Below are 13,687 nucleotides of genomic sequence, written 5' to 3'. Positions count from 1 at the left end.
AGTTACTTACCCCAAATAGGATGGCAGTTGTTATTTTTAGATATAAAAGTAGATTTCAAGTTAATAATGCTCTGACGGAGGGTTAGGAAGTAGGAAATAGGAAGATGAACAAAACTTCAAACACCATTAGTGTAGGGTACATAGGATGAAACCTTAGTTATTTTGGTCATCTTTAGACGTTTGCATAATCTAATATGCTTCTTTATCATTTATTGACAGTTACAAACCTAGTTTCTTCCTTTAGCTTGAAAAATTTGTTGAAGCTGGTTCATTATTTTGGTGCAATACTTGTTAATGTTCCTGGTGCAGAGAATTTGGTGGTTGGATGTTTGGTTCTTCTTTTAAATTGCCTTCCAAGTACAGAAGGTGTTCAACTTGTGTATAATGGGAATCCAAGGTCGATTTTACAGAGATCGAGGCATTTCCAGTTTTGTTTGCAGTAAGAAAACTATTGGAATTAATAGAGTCAAGAAAATAGAGTTTAAGTTGAATGCAAAATCCTTAAAGCCACGGGACAAGACTGAATGACAGTTCAGTTCAAAATGGAGGTAGAGTTTGCTTAGTGGAAACAGCATGTGGTGTACTCAATAACATTATGAAATTTAGAACTAAAATAGACAAGAAATCGAGTTATGAGCATGGACAAAGAAAATCAAATGAAATATTTAGAACTAAGTTTCTCAAGTGACTTTAAACAAGCACTTAGGCTGTAGGTTCTCTTTGCACCAAGGGGTTTCAAATGGGATTTGGCATTTATAAAAACATCACATGCAATTTCAGTCTAGAACAGAGCATATGGGGGATGTATGTAATTTCAGCACTAACAAACACTTTTTGAATAACATCACAAATTTCATATCAACATCAAAGTTTAGTAATCCAAGGTTAGAGTTTGTATCCCTTAAGCACCCACCGTGCCCATAGTCAACAATGAATCAAAACAAGATTACATATGAACCTCTAAACTTGATTTCCAAGAAATTGATAGGAATTCATATGAGCACAATTTAAAATCAAACAAAAACCAAAACCACCAAGCAAAACCACCTTGTGCAAAGGATTCCCTTGACCTAGGTTACTTCAAAATTTACCCTTCATCAAGTATGAAAATGAAATGTTCAGATCCCAAAACAAAAAATGGTTCATCACTAGAAAATGAAAAACGAGCAAAACAGAATTTGGATTGCAAAAGAAATCCTCCTTCCTCATGGTTTATAGTTTTGCTAGCCAGAATCGATGCCCCTCTTGCATCCCACCACTCTCCTTTTAGCCTTTTTTCCTCCATTCCCTCCAATGATTCTGCTACACTCTCTCTCCAGGTGGTTATTCCCTCCAATTTCATGCGGTTCTGAGGTGGGAAATCTCTGCAATGTAAAGTGGTAAGAGATAGGGCACTGAGAAGGCTCATTCCTTCTAAGTGTCGAGTGAATGTTCAAGTGGCAGAGATAATACATTTGTTTTCCCATTCTTTCCCTACAATTACTTCTTATGAAATATAAGGCATGGATGTGCATAAGTGACTTTTTAGGACCAAAATGACCTTAGTTTTAAGCTAAAATTTCATATTATTTCCACTCAATCACACCTTCCAACTAGCTGTTTGCTAGTCTCTAGCAAACAAAGTGAATGGAATCATACACATGAGGCTACTGAATGGCATTCCAAATGTTTTGAAAGTCACATACTATGAATTACATTTGTTGAGTTTTAGAAAATTTGGAGTAAATTAGTATGGAATGTGAATTGTGGGGTTTATACACAATTTAGTAAATTAACCAAGTGAATTAAATGCAACAAAGTTTGCTCCCAGGTAGGTGTATGGGAAGAGGGTTAGAATTCCAAGATTGACTACCAAGAGGCATTAGAAGCTTCAATTACAATAGCCAATATGAGATAACCACATGGTCTTACTCTAACTCAAAACCATTATAATGGTGGCTTTCACGCAATTCCAATTGGTTATAGGCAGCCTTTTCCAAAACATAAATGTAAATCTTTCTCTTTCTCTTTCTCTTTTTTTTTTCATTCAATCCCTGGCTTGTCCATTTTGTCATTCATTTCAAATTTCTTCCTAAGCCATTAGAATATGATTCATTAGAGTCCCAAACCAGAAGTGTATTTCAACAACCAATGACCCAATGTAGTCTTCCTAGGCATGCTGGGATTGTGTTGTTGTGTTTTGGTAGACTTTTAACATTTTTTTTTCTTGGTTTAACAACTAAATAACATGGATAAGTCCCCCTTTTGATCTAAATTTTTGACCCACTCCATTGTAAGTTCAACAAATCGTTTTTCAGCATGTGAAAATCAGAAACAGACATTATTATTATTATTATTATTATTATTTATTACAGATATGATGCCAACACAGAGAGAGATAATCTAAATTTTAAACAGTGAGATGATGCCAACCCAGAGAGATAATCCCCTTCCCCCCAACTAAATTGTAGCATTGTCCTCAATATGTGCAGGAGAAGTAAGAGATGTTACCTGACGAGCAGAACTTATTATTGAAAAAAGAAAAAAAATGGGTAATGCCTGCAATGCAAACTGGTTGATAAAGCTGGAATCTAGCAAGAAATAAATCAAAAATAAAGAGTACAAAAAAAAAATAGAGAAATAAGGAAAGGAAACAAAAAAAAAAAAAAAAACAAAGGATTAAAAGTGCAGTTGGCATATGAGCTTGGTCAGTTGACAATTGGTTCCTGTAATGGGATGGATAAAATTTCTGGTGCATAAGTTCCTAAGAATGGTTTTAGTCTTTGACCATTCACCTTGAAAGTATTACCATTTTGAGGGTTTGTTATTTCTATGGCATCATGAGGAGAAATTGATTTCACTAAGTATGGCCCACTCCACCAAGATCTTAATTTTCCAGGGAACAGATGAAGCCTAGAGTTGTAAAGTAAGACTTGTTGGTTAGGTTCAAAATTTTTTCTAAGAATGCTCCTATCATGTAAGACTTTCATGTGTTCCTTGGCTACTTTAGAATTCTCATGCGCATCCCTCCTAAGCTCCTCTAACTCAAACAATTGGAGTCTTCTCAAAGAACCAATCTTTTCCATATCAAAATTGAACTTCTTCACTGCCCAGTAAGCCTTGTGCTCAAGTTCCCCAGGGAGATGGCATGCCTTGCAATAAACTAATTTGTATAGAGACATACCAAGTATAGTTTTATAAGCAGTCCTGTATGCCCATAAGGCATCAACCAACCTCAAAGACCAATCTTTTCTTGAGGGATTAATAGTTTTTTCTAGAATATGCTTGATTTCCCTGTTAGCTAATTCCACTTCGCCATTGGTTTGTGGGTGATAAGGAGTGGACACTTATGATGGATCTCATACTTTTTAAAAAGTGATTCTAGTGATCTGTTACAGAAATGTGTTCGATTACCATTGATAATGGACTGGGGCATACCAAATCTGGACACTATGTTGTCTTTTAAGAATTTGAGCACCACTTGGTGATCATTCTTTTTACAAGGAATGGCTTCCACCGATTTGGAGACATAGTCAACAGCCACCAAGATATAAATATACCCAAAAGAAAGGGGAAAGGGGCCATGAAGTCTAGACCCCAACAGTCAAAGATTTCCAAAACTAGAATAGGGTGCAGGGGCATCATGTTTCTTCTAGTTATTCCTCGTAGTTTTTGACATGGCTTGCATTTTTTGTAAATTCTAAGACATCTTTAAATAAATGAGGCCAATACAAACCAGATTGTAGGATTTTAGCCACTGTTTTCTTTGTAGAAAAGTGGCTCCCACAAGCCCCATCGTGACAAGCAGAATCTCATTGTCAGGGACACACTTACAGATTATTTTATCTGAGCAGTATTTGAACAGGTAAGGGTCGTCATAGAAGAAATATTTTACCTCAGCTTTGAACCTTTTTAGATCCTGAGGGTTCCAATGTGGAGGTGTTTTCCCTGTCACCAAGAAATTAATAATGTTAGCATACCATGGTACACTCTCAATTAAAAATATTTGCTCATCAGGAAAGGATTCAAAGATTGGCAAAGAAGAATCAGTTTTAGTGACAGTTAATCTGGACAGGTGGTCAGCCACCACATTCTCCACTCCCTTGGTGTCGTGAATTGTGATATTGAACTCCCGTAAAAGCAACACCCACCTAATCAGCCGTGGTTTAGCATATTTTTTCGCAAACAAATATTTCAGAGCAGCATGGTTTGTAAAAACAACTATAGGTGACCCTATGATATAAGTTCTAAATTTCTCTAGAGCAAAAACAATGGCCAACAGCTCCTTTTCTGTCGTGGAGTAGTTCTTTTGAGCTCCAGTCAGGGTCTTATTGGTGTAATAAATGGCATAAGGCAATTTATCTCTATGTTGACCTAAAACAGCCCCTATGGCAAAGTAAATGGCATCACACATAATTTCAAAAGGGAGGGACCGGTCTGAGAGTTGTATGATAAGGGCTGTAGTGAGTATGTGTTTGAGCCGGTCAAAAGCTTCTTGATGTTCTAATTTCCACTCAAATTCAGTGTTATGCATAAGCAATTTACACAATGGCTTAGAAATGGAACTAAACCCTTGTATAAACCTTCTATAAAATCCAGCATAACCTAAACATGACCTAATATCTTTCATAGTTTCGGGGGTGGGTAACTTAGAAATCAGGTCTATTTTTGATTTATCTACTTCAATACCCTTCGAAGACACTATGTGTCCTAATACAATACCCTGCTGAGCCATAAAATGGCACTTCTCCCAATTGAGCAGCAAGTTTTTCTCTTCACACCTGGCCAAGACATCTTGCAAGTTAGTCAATCATTTTTCAAAACTGTCCCCATAAACAAAGAAATCATCCATGAAGATTTCTAAGCCATTCTCTATTAAATCACTGAAAATGCTAAGCATACACCTTTGAAAAGTTGCTGGAGCGTTACAAAACTCAAAAGGCATTCTTCTAAATGAGAAAGTCCCAAATGGATAGGTGAAAGTGGTTTTTTCTTGGTCCTCTGGTGCTATTTCAATTTGATAATAGCCTGAGAACCCATCCAGAAAACAATAAAATGCATGCCCAGCTACCCTTTCCAAGACTTGGTCAAGAAATGGTAAAGGAAAATGGTCTTTCCTAGTGAAAGCATTGAGCTTCCTATAGTCAATATACATTCTCCAACCTGTAGTTACCCTGCTGGGCACTAGCTCATTTTTTGCATTTTTAATTATAGTCAACTTAGATTTTTTGGAGACCACTTGAATGGGGCTGACCCATCTACTGTTAGAAATGGGGTAGATAATACCCACATCCAAGAGTTTAAGGACCTCCTTCTTAACTATTTCTTTCATTGAATGATTAAGCCTTCTTTTACATTTTCCTAGAAGGCTTAGAATCCTCCTCCAAGTAAATCTTATGAGTGAAAATGAAGGGATTTATACCCTTAATGTCAGCCAAGGTCCAGCTTATGGCATTCTTATGTTTTATAAGGACCTGTAATAGCTCTTCTTCTTGTCTATTGGTTAGGCAAGAAGAAATAACTACGGGTAAGGTGCTATTAGGTCCTAGAAAAGCATACTTGAATTCTGTGGGTAGGGGCTTAAGATCCAATGTCGGGATCTGCTCCTCTGATGGCTTTACTATTGCTGTCACTGGAGGCAATTGTTCATCCTTTAGCTTCCACTGCATCTCAGTTTGAGCACCTACACATGAAATAGAAGAGGTGTCATTAGAAGTGTCATTTGAGTCTAGGTTACCCTCTAAATCAAGCACTGAGTCAGTAAATTGGTAAGACAATAGAGAAGTTTCTGAGATGATGCTTTCCAGCAAATTTACTTCCTACACTTCTTCTACTTCTTGGGACTGCCTGCACAAATTGAAAATATTCAATTCTAATGTCATATTCCCAAAACTTAATTTAAGCACACCACTTCTGCAATTAATTAGAGTATTAGAAGTGGCCATAAATAGCTTTCCCAAAATTATAGGTGCTTGAAACAAGGAGTTTGTTGAAAGTTTCATGTCAAGAACAACAAAGTCTACTGGATAATAAAACTTATCAACCTGAACTAAGACATCTTCTACTACCCCTCTAGGTATTTTTATCGACCTGTTAGCTAGCTGTAGGGTAATGGAAGTAGACTTTAACTCCCCTAAGCCAAGTTTTTCATAAACACAGTAGGGTAACAAATTTACACTAGACCCCAAATCAAGCAAAGCATGCCTAATTTTTGAATTTCCAATCATACAAGCAATAGTGGGTGAACCTGAGTCCTTATATTTGGGAGGACTGTTGCTTTGTATGATTGCACTGACTTGTTCAGTGAGAAAGTCTTTCTTTTTTACATTCAATTTTCTCTTAGCAGTGCACAAGTCTTTAAGAAATTTTGCATAAGTGAGAATTTGTTGAATAACATCCAACAAGGGTATATTGATTCTTACTTGTTTAAAAACTTCAAAAATTTCAGCATGATACTTATCTTTGTGCACAGGGGCCAACCTTGTAGGAAAAGGCGCAGGTGTTTGAAAATTGTTCACCTCAGTTTCAACATGTTCAGGGGTAGAATCCTTACCAATGGTGGTTGAGTCAGGAGTGGGATTTACCAAGATTTTCCCACTTCTCAAAGTTGTTACAGCTTTTATTGGTTTACTGTTGGAAGTCTCCACTGCCTCTAACACTTGATGAATCTGCCCATGCTGGCTAGGTTGAGGTTGAGTAAGGAATTTTCCCTTCTCTTGAGTGTGCAAGGTCATGGTCAACCTCGTCAAGGATCCTCTAATCTCATTGATGGCTTGTGAAGTCTGGTTCTTGATGGTGGCTTGCCCTTGCATGAACTGTTGAAAGTTTGCTACCATTTGATGGATAGTGTCCTCAAGATTCCTCATCTTCCCATAAAGTGCTGTAGTAGGATACTGAGTTGATCCTGATGTAGCTGACTGTTGATTTCTTGTGTATTGAGAAGGGCCTGGTGCATGATTGGAGGGTTGGGTTGACTGCTCATTCTTCCAACTTAAATTTGGGTGGTTTCTCTAGCTGGGGTTGTATGTGTTAGATAATGGACCTAAAAAAGCTTTAGAAATCATGTTAACAGCTCCAGATTGGTCCAGTAACACTTCTTTAAAAGCTGGGATAGTGGGACAATCATTAGTAGGGTGCCCTATGTCTTTGCATATGTTGCATTTTTCAGACACTCTTTGAACAACCTGAGCCTCACTTACTTTGTTTGTGTCTATGGTTTCTAATTTCTTAGTAAGCATAGACACCCTAGCATGCAAGTCATCCACTTCCCTTAAGTTGTATTTCCCCCCTCCAGTTATCTTTAAAGGTTCAGTTCTATCATATTCATCTGAAACATCCCATGACTAAGCATTTTTAGATAAATAATCAAAATATTCAAAAGCCTCCTCTGGTTCTTTATTGAAAAACTCTCCATTACACATTGTCTCCACAAATTGTCTCATCTTGAGTTATAAACCCTCATAGAAAAAACTTATTATCCTCCAATTTTCATACCCATGATGAGGACAAGCATTGAGTAAATCCTTGAACCTTTCCCAGCTCTGATAAAAGGTTTCAGTTTCTTTTTGGGCAAAGTTCGTAATTTGTCTCTTCAGTGCATAGGAATTTAAAAAAAAGAAAAAAAAGAAAACTTAGTTTGCATTTCTTGCCATGTTCCTATGGACCTAGGCCTCAAAGAATTCAGCCAAGTCTTGGCTTTGTCTTTTAATGAAAAGGGGAATAACTTGAGTCTGATAACTTTTTCAGTGCAAGTCCGATCCATAAAAGTTGAACGAACTTCCTCAAATTCTTTGATGTGCAAATAAGGATTTTCTGATTCCATTCCATGAAAATGAGGCATCAAAGAGATCATCCCGGGCTTAAAATTAAAATTATTTGCATTCAGAAGTTAAATGATGCATGAGGGTGAACTAGCCCTAACAGGTTGCAAATAATCCTTGAGGGTTCTATTTTGATTTACCACTCTTCTCCCATCATGTTCTTCTTCAGTCATAGTGCTAAAACTATCGGAGGATGACTCAAATGAAAGTGACTCACAATCAGAATATGTTACTGATTCAGTTTTGACAAGTCTAGAGGAAAAATCACAACTCCAAACAAACAAACAATTTCCCAACAGAAGCACCAAGATAACACCAAAGTTGGTGTAGAATAGTGGCAGGGCAGTAATCAACCACACTTAACTACTTTTTGGTTATTACTCTAAGTCAGTATGAGACAAACAGAGCACATAATAGACAAAGGAAAAAAAAAAAAAGGAAGGAGTTAGGATTAGAGATCACCAAAGTGTGAAGAGGTTCACACTGAAACACCTCTTGAAATGTCTGATTGTGTCAGCACTGAAAATTTGCTATTGATCCCTGACAACGGCACCAAAAACTTGGTTCTTCTTTTAAATTGCCTTCCAAGTGCAGAAGGTGTTCAACTTGTATATAATGGAAATCCAAGAATTGATGTTGGAGACAGTGGGAGTAAAAAAACTAGATGACCATCGATATTATTTCAAGATCATTATGCACTAAATACCACTTTGGAAAATTTAGAAAATGATCTTGAAAATTTTCTTAGGCAATTAATATTATTGATTCAGATAAATGGTTTGAGGCCATAAAAGATGAAATAGAATCGATAAACAAAAATAATGTTTGGGAGTTAACAAATCTTCCAAAAGATAGAAAGGCTATTGGTTGTAAATGGATTTTAAGAAGAAAATTTAAAGTTGATGGCAGTTTAGAAAAATATAAAGAAAGGTTAGTGGTCAAGGGATATATAACCGACAACCAGGTGAAGACTTTTTAGATACATATTTTTATGTGACGAAGTTTACATCCGTAAGGATTATCATGTTTGTTGTTGCCAGGATGAATTTAGAATTACATCAGTTAGATGTAAAGATAGCTTTTCTTAATGGTGAATTAAAAGAAGATATCTTTATGATTCAACCAAAAGTATTCCAAATTAAAGAACATGAAGAAAAAGTCTATATGTTGAAGAAGTCATTGTATGGACTTAAACAATCTTCAAGACAATGTTACTTGAAATTTCATCAAGCTATTTTAGAAACGGGATATGAAATGAGTCTACTTGATTACTGTGTATACATATAGAAAATTGATAATAAATTAACATTATTATCATTATATGTTGATGATATATTATGCACAAGTAATTGTCTAGATATGATGAATGAAATAAAAGAATTCTTGAAATATAAATTTGAAATGAAAGACATTGGTGAAGTTGCTTATGTTTTTGGTATAAGAATTTCTAGAGATAGAAATTCAAACATGTTGTATTTGAATCAAGAAAAAAAATCAAGAAAAAGTACTTCAAAGATTTGGTATGGAAAATTATAAATTCTTAAGTACACCTGTTTGCAAAGGTCATGTTTTAAATAAAAGTATGTGTCCAAAATATAAAGAAATAAGTGAAATACTTAATGTTCCTTATACTTAAGTTGTAAGAAGCCTCATGTATGCAATGACAAGTATAAGACCAGATATTTGTCATGTAGTAGGATTGGTAAGTAGATATCAATCTAATCCAAGTAAGGATCATTGGCAAGCAATTATGCGTATATGAAGGTATTTATAAGGTACCAAAAATTTAAAATTATGCTTTGGGATCCATGATCTAGAATTAATTGGCTATAGTGATGCTGATTTTGGAAGTGATGTAGATGATAGAAAATCTACATTTGGATATATATTTCTGTTTGGTGGAACAACAGTTTTTTAATCGAGTAAGAAATAGGGTTGTGTTGCTAAATTTACTATGGAAGTAGAACATATTGCTTGTAGTAATGCAGTGAGTAATGAGGTGTGGATGAAATGATTTATTGAAAGTTTAAATTTGGGTACATCCACAGAACTAATCAATATGTTTTGTGATAATCAGTCTGTCATCTTATTAATAAAAAGTGGAAAAAAAGGTTCCAAGGGAAAAATATTGATGTGCATTATCACTATATTTTAGATATAGTGAAAAAATGTGAGATCAAAGTTAATTTTATTTCCTCGACCGAGATGGTAGCAAATTCGATGACCAAAGAATTATCTCAAGAGAAATTTAAAGAACATGTTACTAGAATGGGAGAAACCTAGGTAAAGCAACTTCATTGTCAATATGCATAACTCAAGAAATTATGGGAATGCCTAGAAAATTAGAATGGTGATACCCAAATGAAAATTTGGTCATTTGTAAAGTCACTGACAAGATAATTAAGGAAAATCTCAAAAATGCCCTTAAGGTGAGTACTTAATAAAATCTCAGTGCAGGTTGATTAATCAAATAATTGGTTAATTATTTATAAAGTCACTGATAAGGTGATTTGGGAAAGCCTAAAAAATAGCCTTAGGGAGATCAAGTACTTAATGAAAATTCAGCTCAAGTAAATACATGTGTTCTGTATTTTGTTGAAATCATCAATTATGACAAGGATATTGATTATCAATAGAGTCAAGGAGAATTGATACCGTTCACTAAATTTTTAGTGAAATAAAGTAACCCGTTATATGTATTCAATGGGAGCAAATATAGTGATGGGTGCGATCAGATAAGGTAATGACAAAAACGTGTGCACGTAGAGGCTTGTCATGCTCTGACGCTGATTTGCAAAAATATGCAGATGAGAGTTAAGTAGTGGATAACTCATATTGGTATCATGGTAATTTTACTCAACTAGATTATCACATTTTTGTGTGATCAAGTGAGAGATATAATTCTAAGGGGTATAATCACCAAACGGTGTAACATTTGAAATAACACCCTCTCTGTGGTGATGGTTCCCATGGGAGTGATAGTTAAGGAAGTGTCAAAAGACAACTTTTTGATTTAAAAAGTTGTACCACTTATTTAGGGTTGTGTCATTTACCAACTATTGTATTGTCAATAGTTTTGACATTTGCCAATTAGTGTCTCATGGCCTAAAAATAGGGGTTGGTGTACATTCAAGGCACTCAATTCCCTTTATCCATCACCAACTTGTGGGACAAATATTCTCATAGGAGTGTCACCATTTTGTCAGTTTTACGTTCGATTTTTGTCTATTTTATTTCCTCATTTTTCTATAAAAATAGTTTAATTTTGTGTAACCAAACCGGCTCTTAGAGATTGTACATTACATTGCAGGACATGTGGCTTGGTTGTAAGTTCTTTTTTTTGGTTTAAAAAACTCACTTAGATATCTTGAATCAAAACTAAAAACAGAAAGTTGTTTTATACCATACATGAATAAAACAAAAGAAACGCAGAGGATCCAAAAAATTGGAAAGCATAAAAATTTAGTGGGATATAATAGCATTTCTCTAAACACCAATCATTTTAAACAAAGCTGCTCAAAAGAATTAACTAAAACTTATACCTTATGTTTAAATACTCCACATCGTACAACATGATTTGATTTATGAGATAATTTAATTTTACACCATCTTACCATCTTATTATTATTATTATTATTATTATTATTATTATTATTATTATTATTTTATTTTTTTTTTATTTTTTATTTTTTTATTTTTTTTTAATTTTTTAATTTTAATTTTTTTTCTGTCTTACCGTCTTATGAGTAGAATTTCTCTTTCAAAACAACCACTTAAAAAGGACAAACGCCTGGGTTTCAATTCTGTCCTAAGCATTATTGCTCCCTTCAACTTCAATCAGTTGAATCCCAACTTGAGGTAGAGGTGGTTCTGATTCTTCTTGGTGCCGAATAATGCGAAAAAATTGGCTTCGAAAGTTTGACAAAACCAGTACAAAAAGCGCTTGAGCTGATAAAAAATGAGCCTAGAACAAGGAGACAAGATCAAAAGCATCAAATAGGCAAACCACAAGAGAGAGAGCTGCGGCAAAACGAGTGAGACCAGCAGTAAAATAGTCAACGGACTAGACACGTCTCCTGTCTGCAACCTGAACCTCCCCACTGTCAGATCAAACTTCATTGAGATTAGAAGACAAAGCAGGATGACACTGACAATGAATAGAAATGTCAGGGAAAACATGGAAATGCCACGGGGATTCAAGTGTGGAGTTGCCATTTTGAGGGCAAGAGCTGTCTTGGGATATTAGAAACCTAAGGGCGAGGCCAATGGGCGGCACAAATACATATCTCAAGTCCACCAAAACGCGCATCGTTTCTGTGCTCTCAAGGAACTTCTGTGTTTTGTTGATGTTACATAAATGCAAAGACACGCTGGTCTATTTATGCTACTCAGCAATAAAAAGTGTGTGTCTGTCTATGTTGGAGAACAATTGTCAAAAGGTCTCTCTTTTTTTTTATTTATTTATATATATATATATATATATATATATTTTATCATTTCTATTTGACGTTGTTCTTTTTCCATTTTACCAATCTTTGGATAGGCCGATTAGAAAAAGCAAATTTGGCAGAAGTTACAATGACAGAGAGGATGAAACTCACAATAATCAGAGTAAACTTTCACTCGGTTCACGAGGATATCGGAGGATGACACCAACCAACAATGATCTTTTTTATTTTATTTTATTTTATTTTATTTTATTTTTTTTATTTATTGAAGAGCCAATAGCCACCCACCTAGTAGCCCTGTCCCAAGTTTATTAAAAAACCCTCACTTACGGCAGATGAATACCAAAAAAACAAACTCAAGGAACCAAAAGAACCAAAAAATTATATCTTTCTAATAGAAACCATCCCCAACCGATCCATGCGGATCAAGCCTCTAAGACGACTATTCTCGAAATCCAAACCCAAAAAATCACACACCACACCCTGTACACCCTCTTTTGCCAAAAAATCCGCTACCATATTCGCTTTCCAGAAAATATGTCGAAACCTCGCACTTATCTTCCTAGAAATCCCCTGAATCTCATCCCAATACTCCCATGAAAACCATAGTCTACAAACTCCAAATGTAACCCAATCCATAACAACCAAAGAATCAGATTCTACTAACACATTCTGAAACTTTAATTGTTTACAAAGTCGCAAACCATCAAGTAATGCTCGACATTCAGCAACCGTATTCGAAGCAATACCATAATTATGAGCAAAACCAGCAATGCATCTACCCCTAGAATCCCGAATAATACCTCCTTCACCAGCCTCTCCCGAATTATTTCGAGCACCCCCATCTACATTCAGCTTCACAGTTCCGACCTCTAGCATCTCCCATTTGATATACTTTAGTTGCTTGTTACGTGTTGGAATGATAGGTAAGTTCAACCTTTGCATAATTTCATAATCCCCTGTATTTATTTTATGAAAGCTTTGTACCGAGCAGCAGGCTTCTTGTAGGAACCATTTCACTTGCCGAATGATAACGTCAATGCTGAACGGAACTCCTTCTATACGCTATAAACATCTAGACTTCCATAAAGCCCATGAGATCATAATAGGAATGACTCCCCGCAGCCAGCCCACTTGTGTGTTTTTCTTTGCTTTCTGCCACCAATACAACATCATACCCTTCCAGTTTCTGATATGAGGCAGCCGAACATTACAGATTTCTGCAAAGTATCTCCATACCTTTTGAACTTCCGACCCTGCACATAAAACATGATTCAGAGATTCTACATCTGGAATAACACAACATTGACATTTAGACACTAAAGGAATATTCAGTCGTTGCACTTTATCATCTGTCGGCACAGCCCCTCTTTTAGCCCTCCAGCAGAAAAAAGACATTTTTTTTCTGAACATTAGGCTGCCATAACCACTTCTTCCATT

The 13,687-nt window shown here is 35.6% G+C and overlaps 1 non-coding gene across 1 annotated transcript; it reads left to right on the top strand.

Moving 5' to 3' along the window:
* Nucleotides 1-7,470: 7,470 nt before the first annotated feature.
* On the top strand, nucleotides 7,471-7,578 carry LOC122295309. Its single transcript, XR_006237964.1, has one exon. It is a non-coding gene; the product is annotated as a small nucleolar RNA R71 (small nucleolar RNA).
* Nucleotides 7,579-13,687: the final 6,109 nt, after the last annotated feature.

The sequence above is a fragment of the Carya illinoinensis genome, chromosome 14 (assembly GCF_018687715.1).
Source record: "Carya illinoinensis cultivar Pawnee chromosome 14, C.illinoinensisPawnee_v1, whole genome shotgun sequence".
Lineage (NCBI taxonomy): Eukaryota > Viridiplantae > Streptophyta > Magnoliopsida > Fagales > Juglandaceae > Carya > Carya illinoinensis.
The sequence above is the reverse complement of the archived record's forward strand: the minus strand, read 5'-3'. Positions and strand labels throughout refer to the sequence as shown.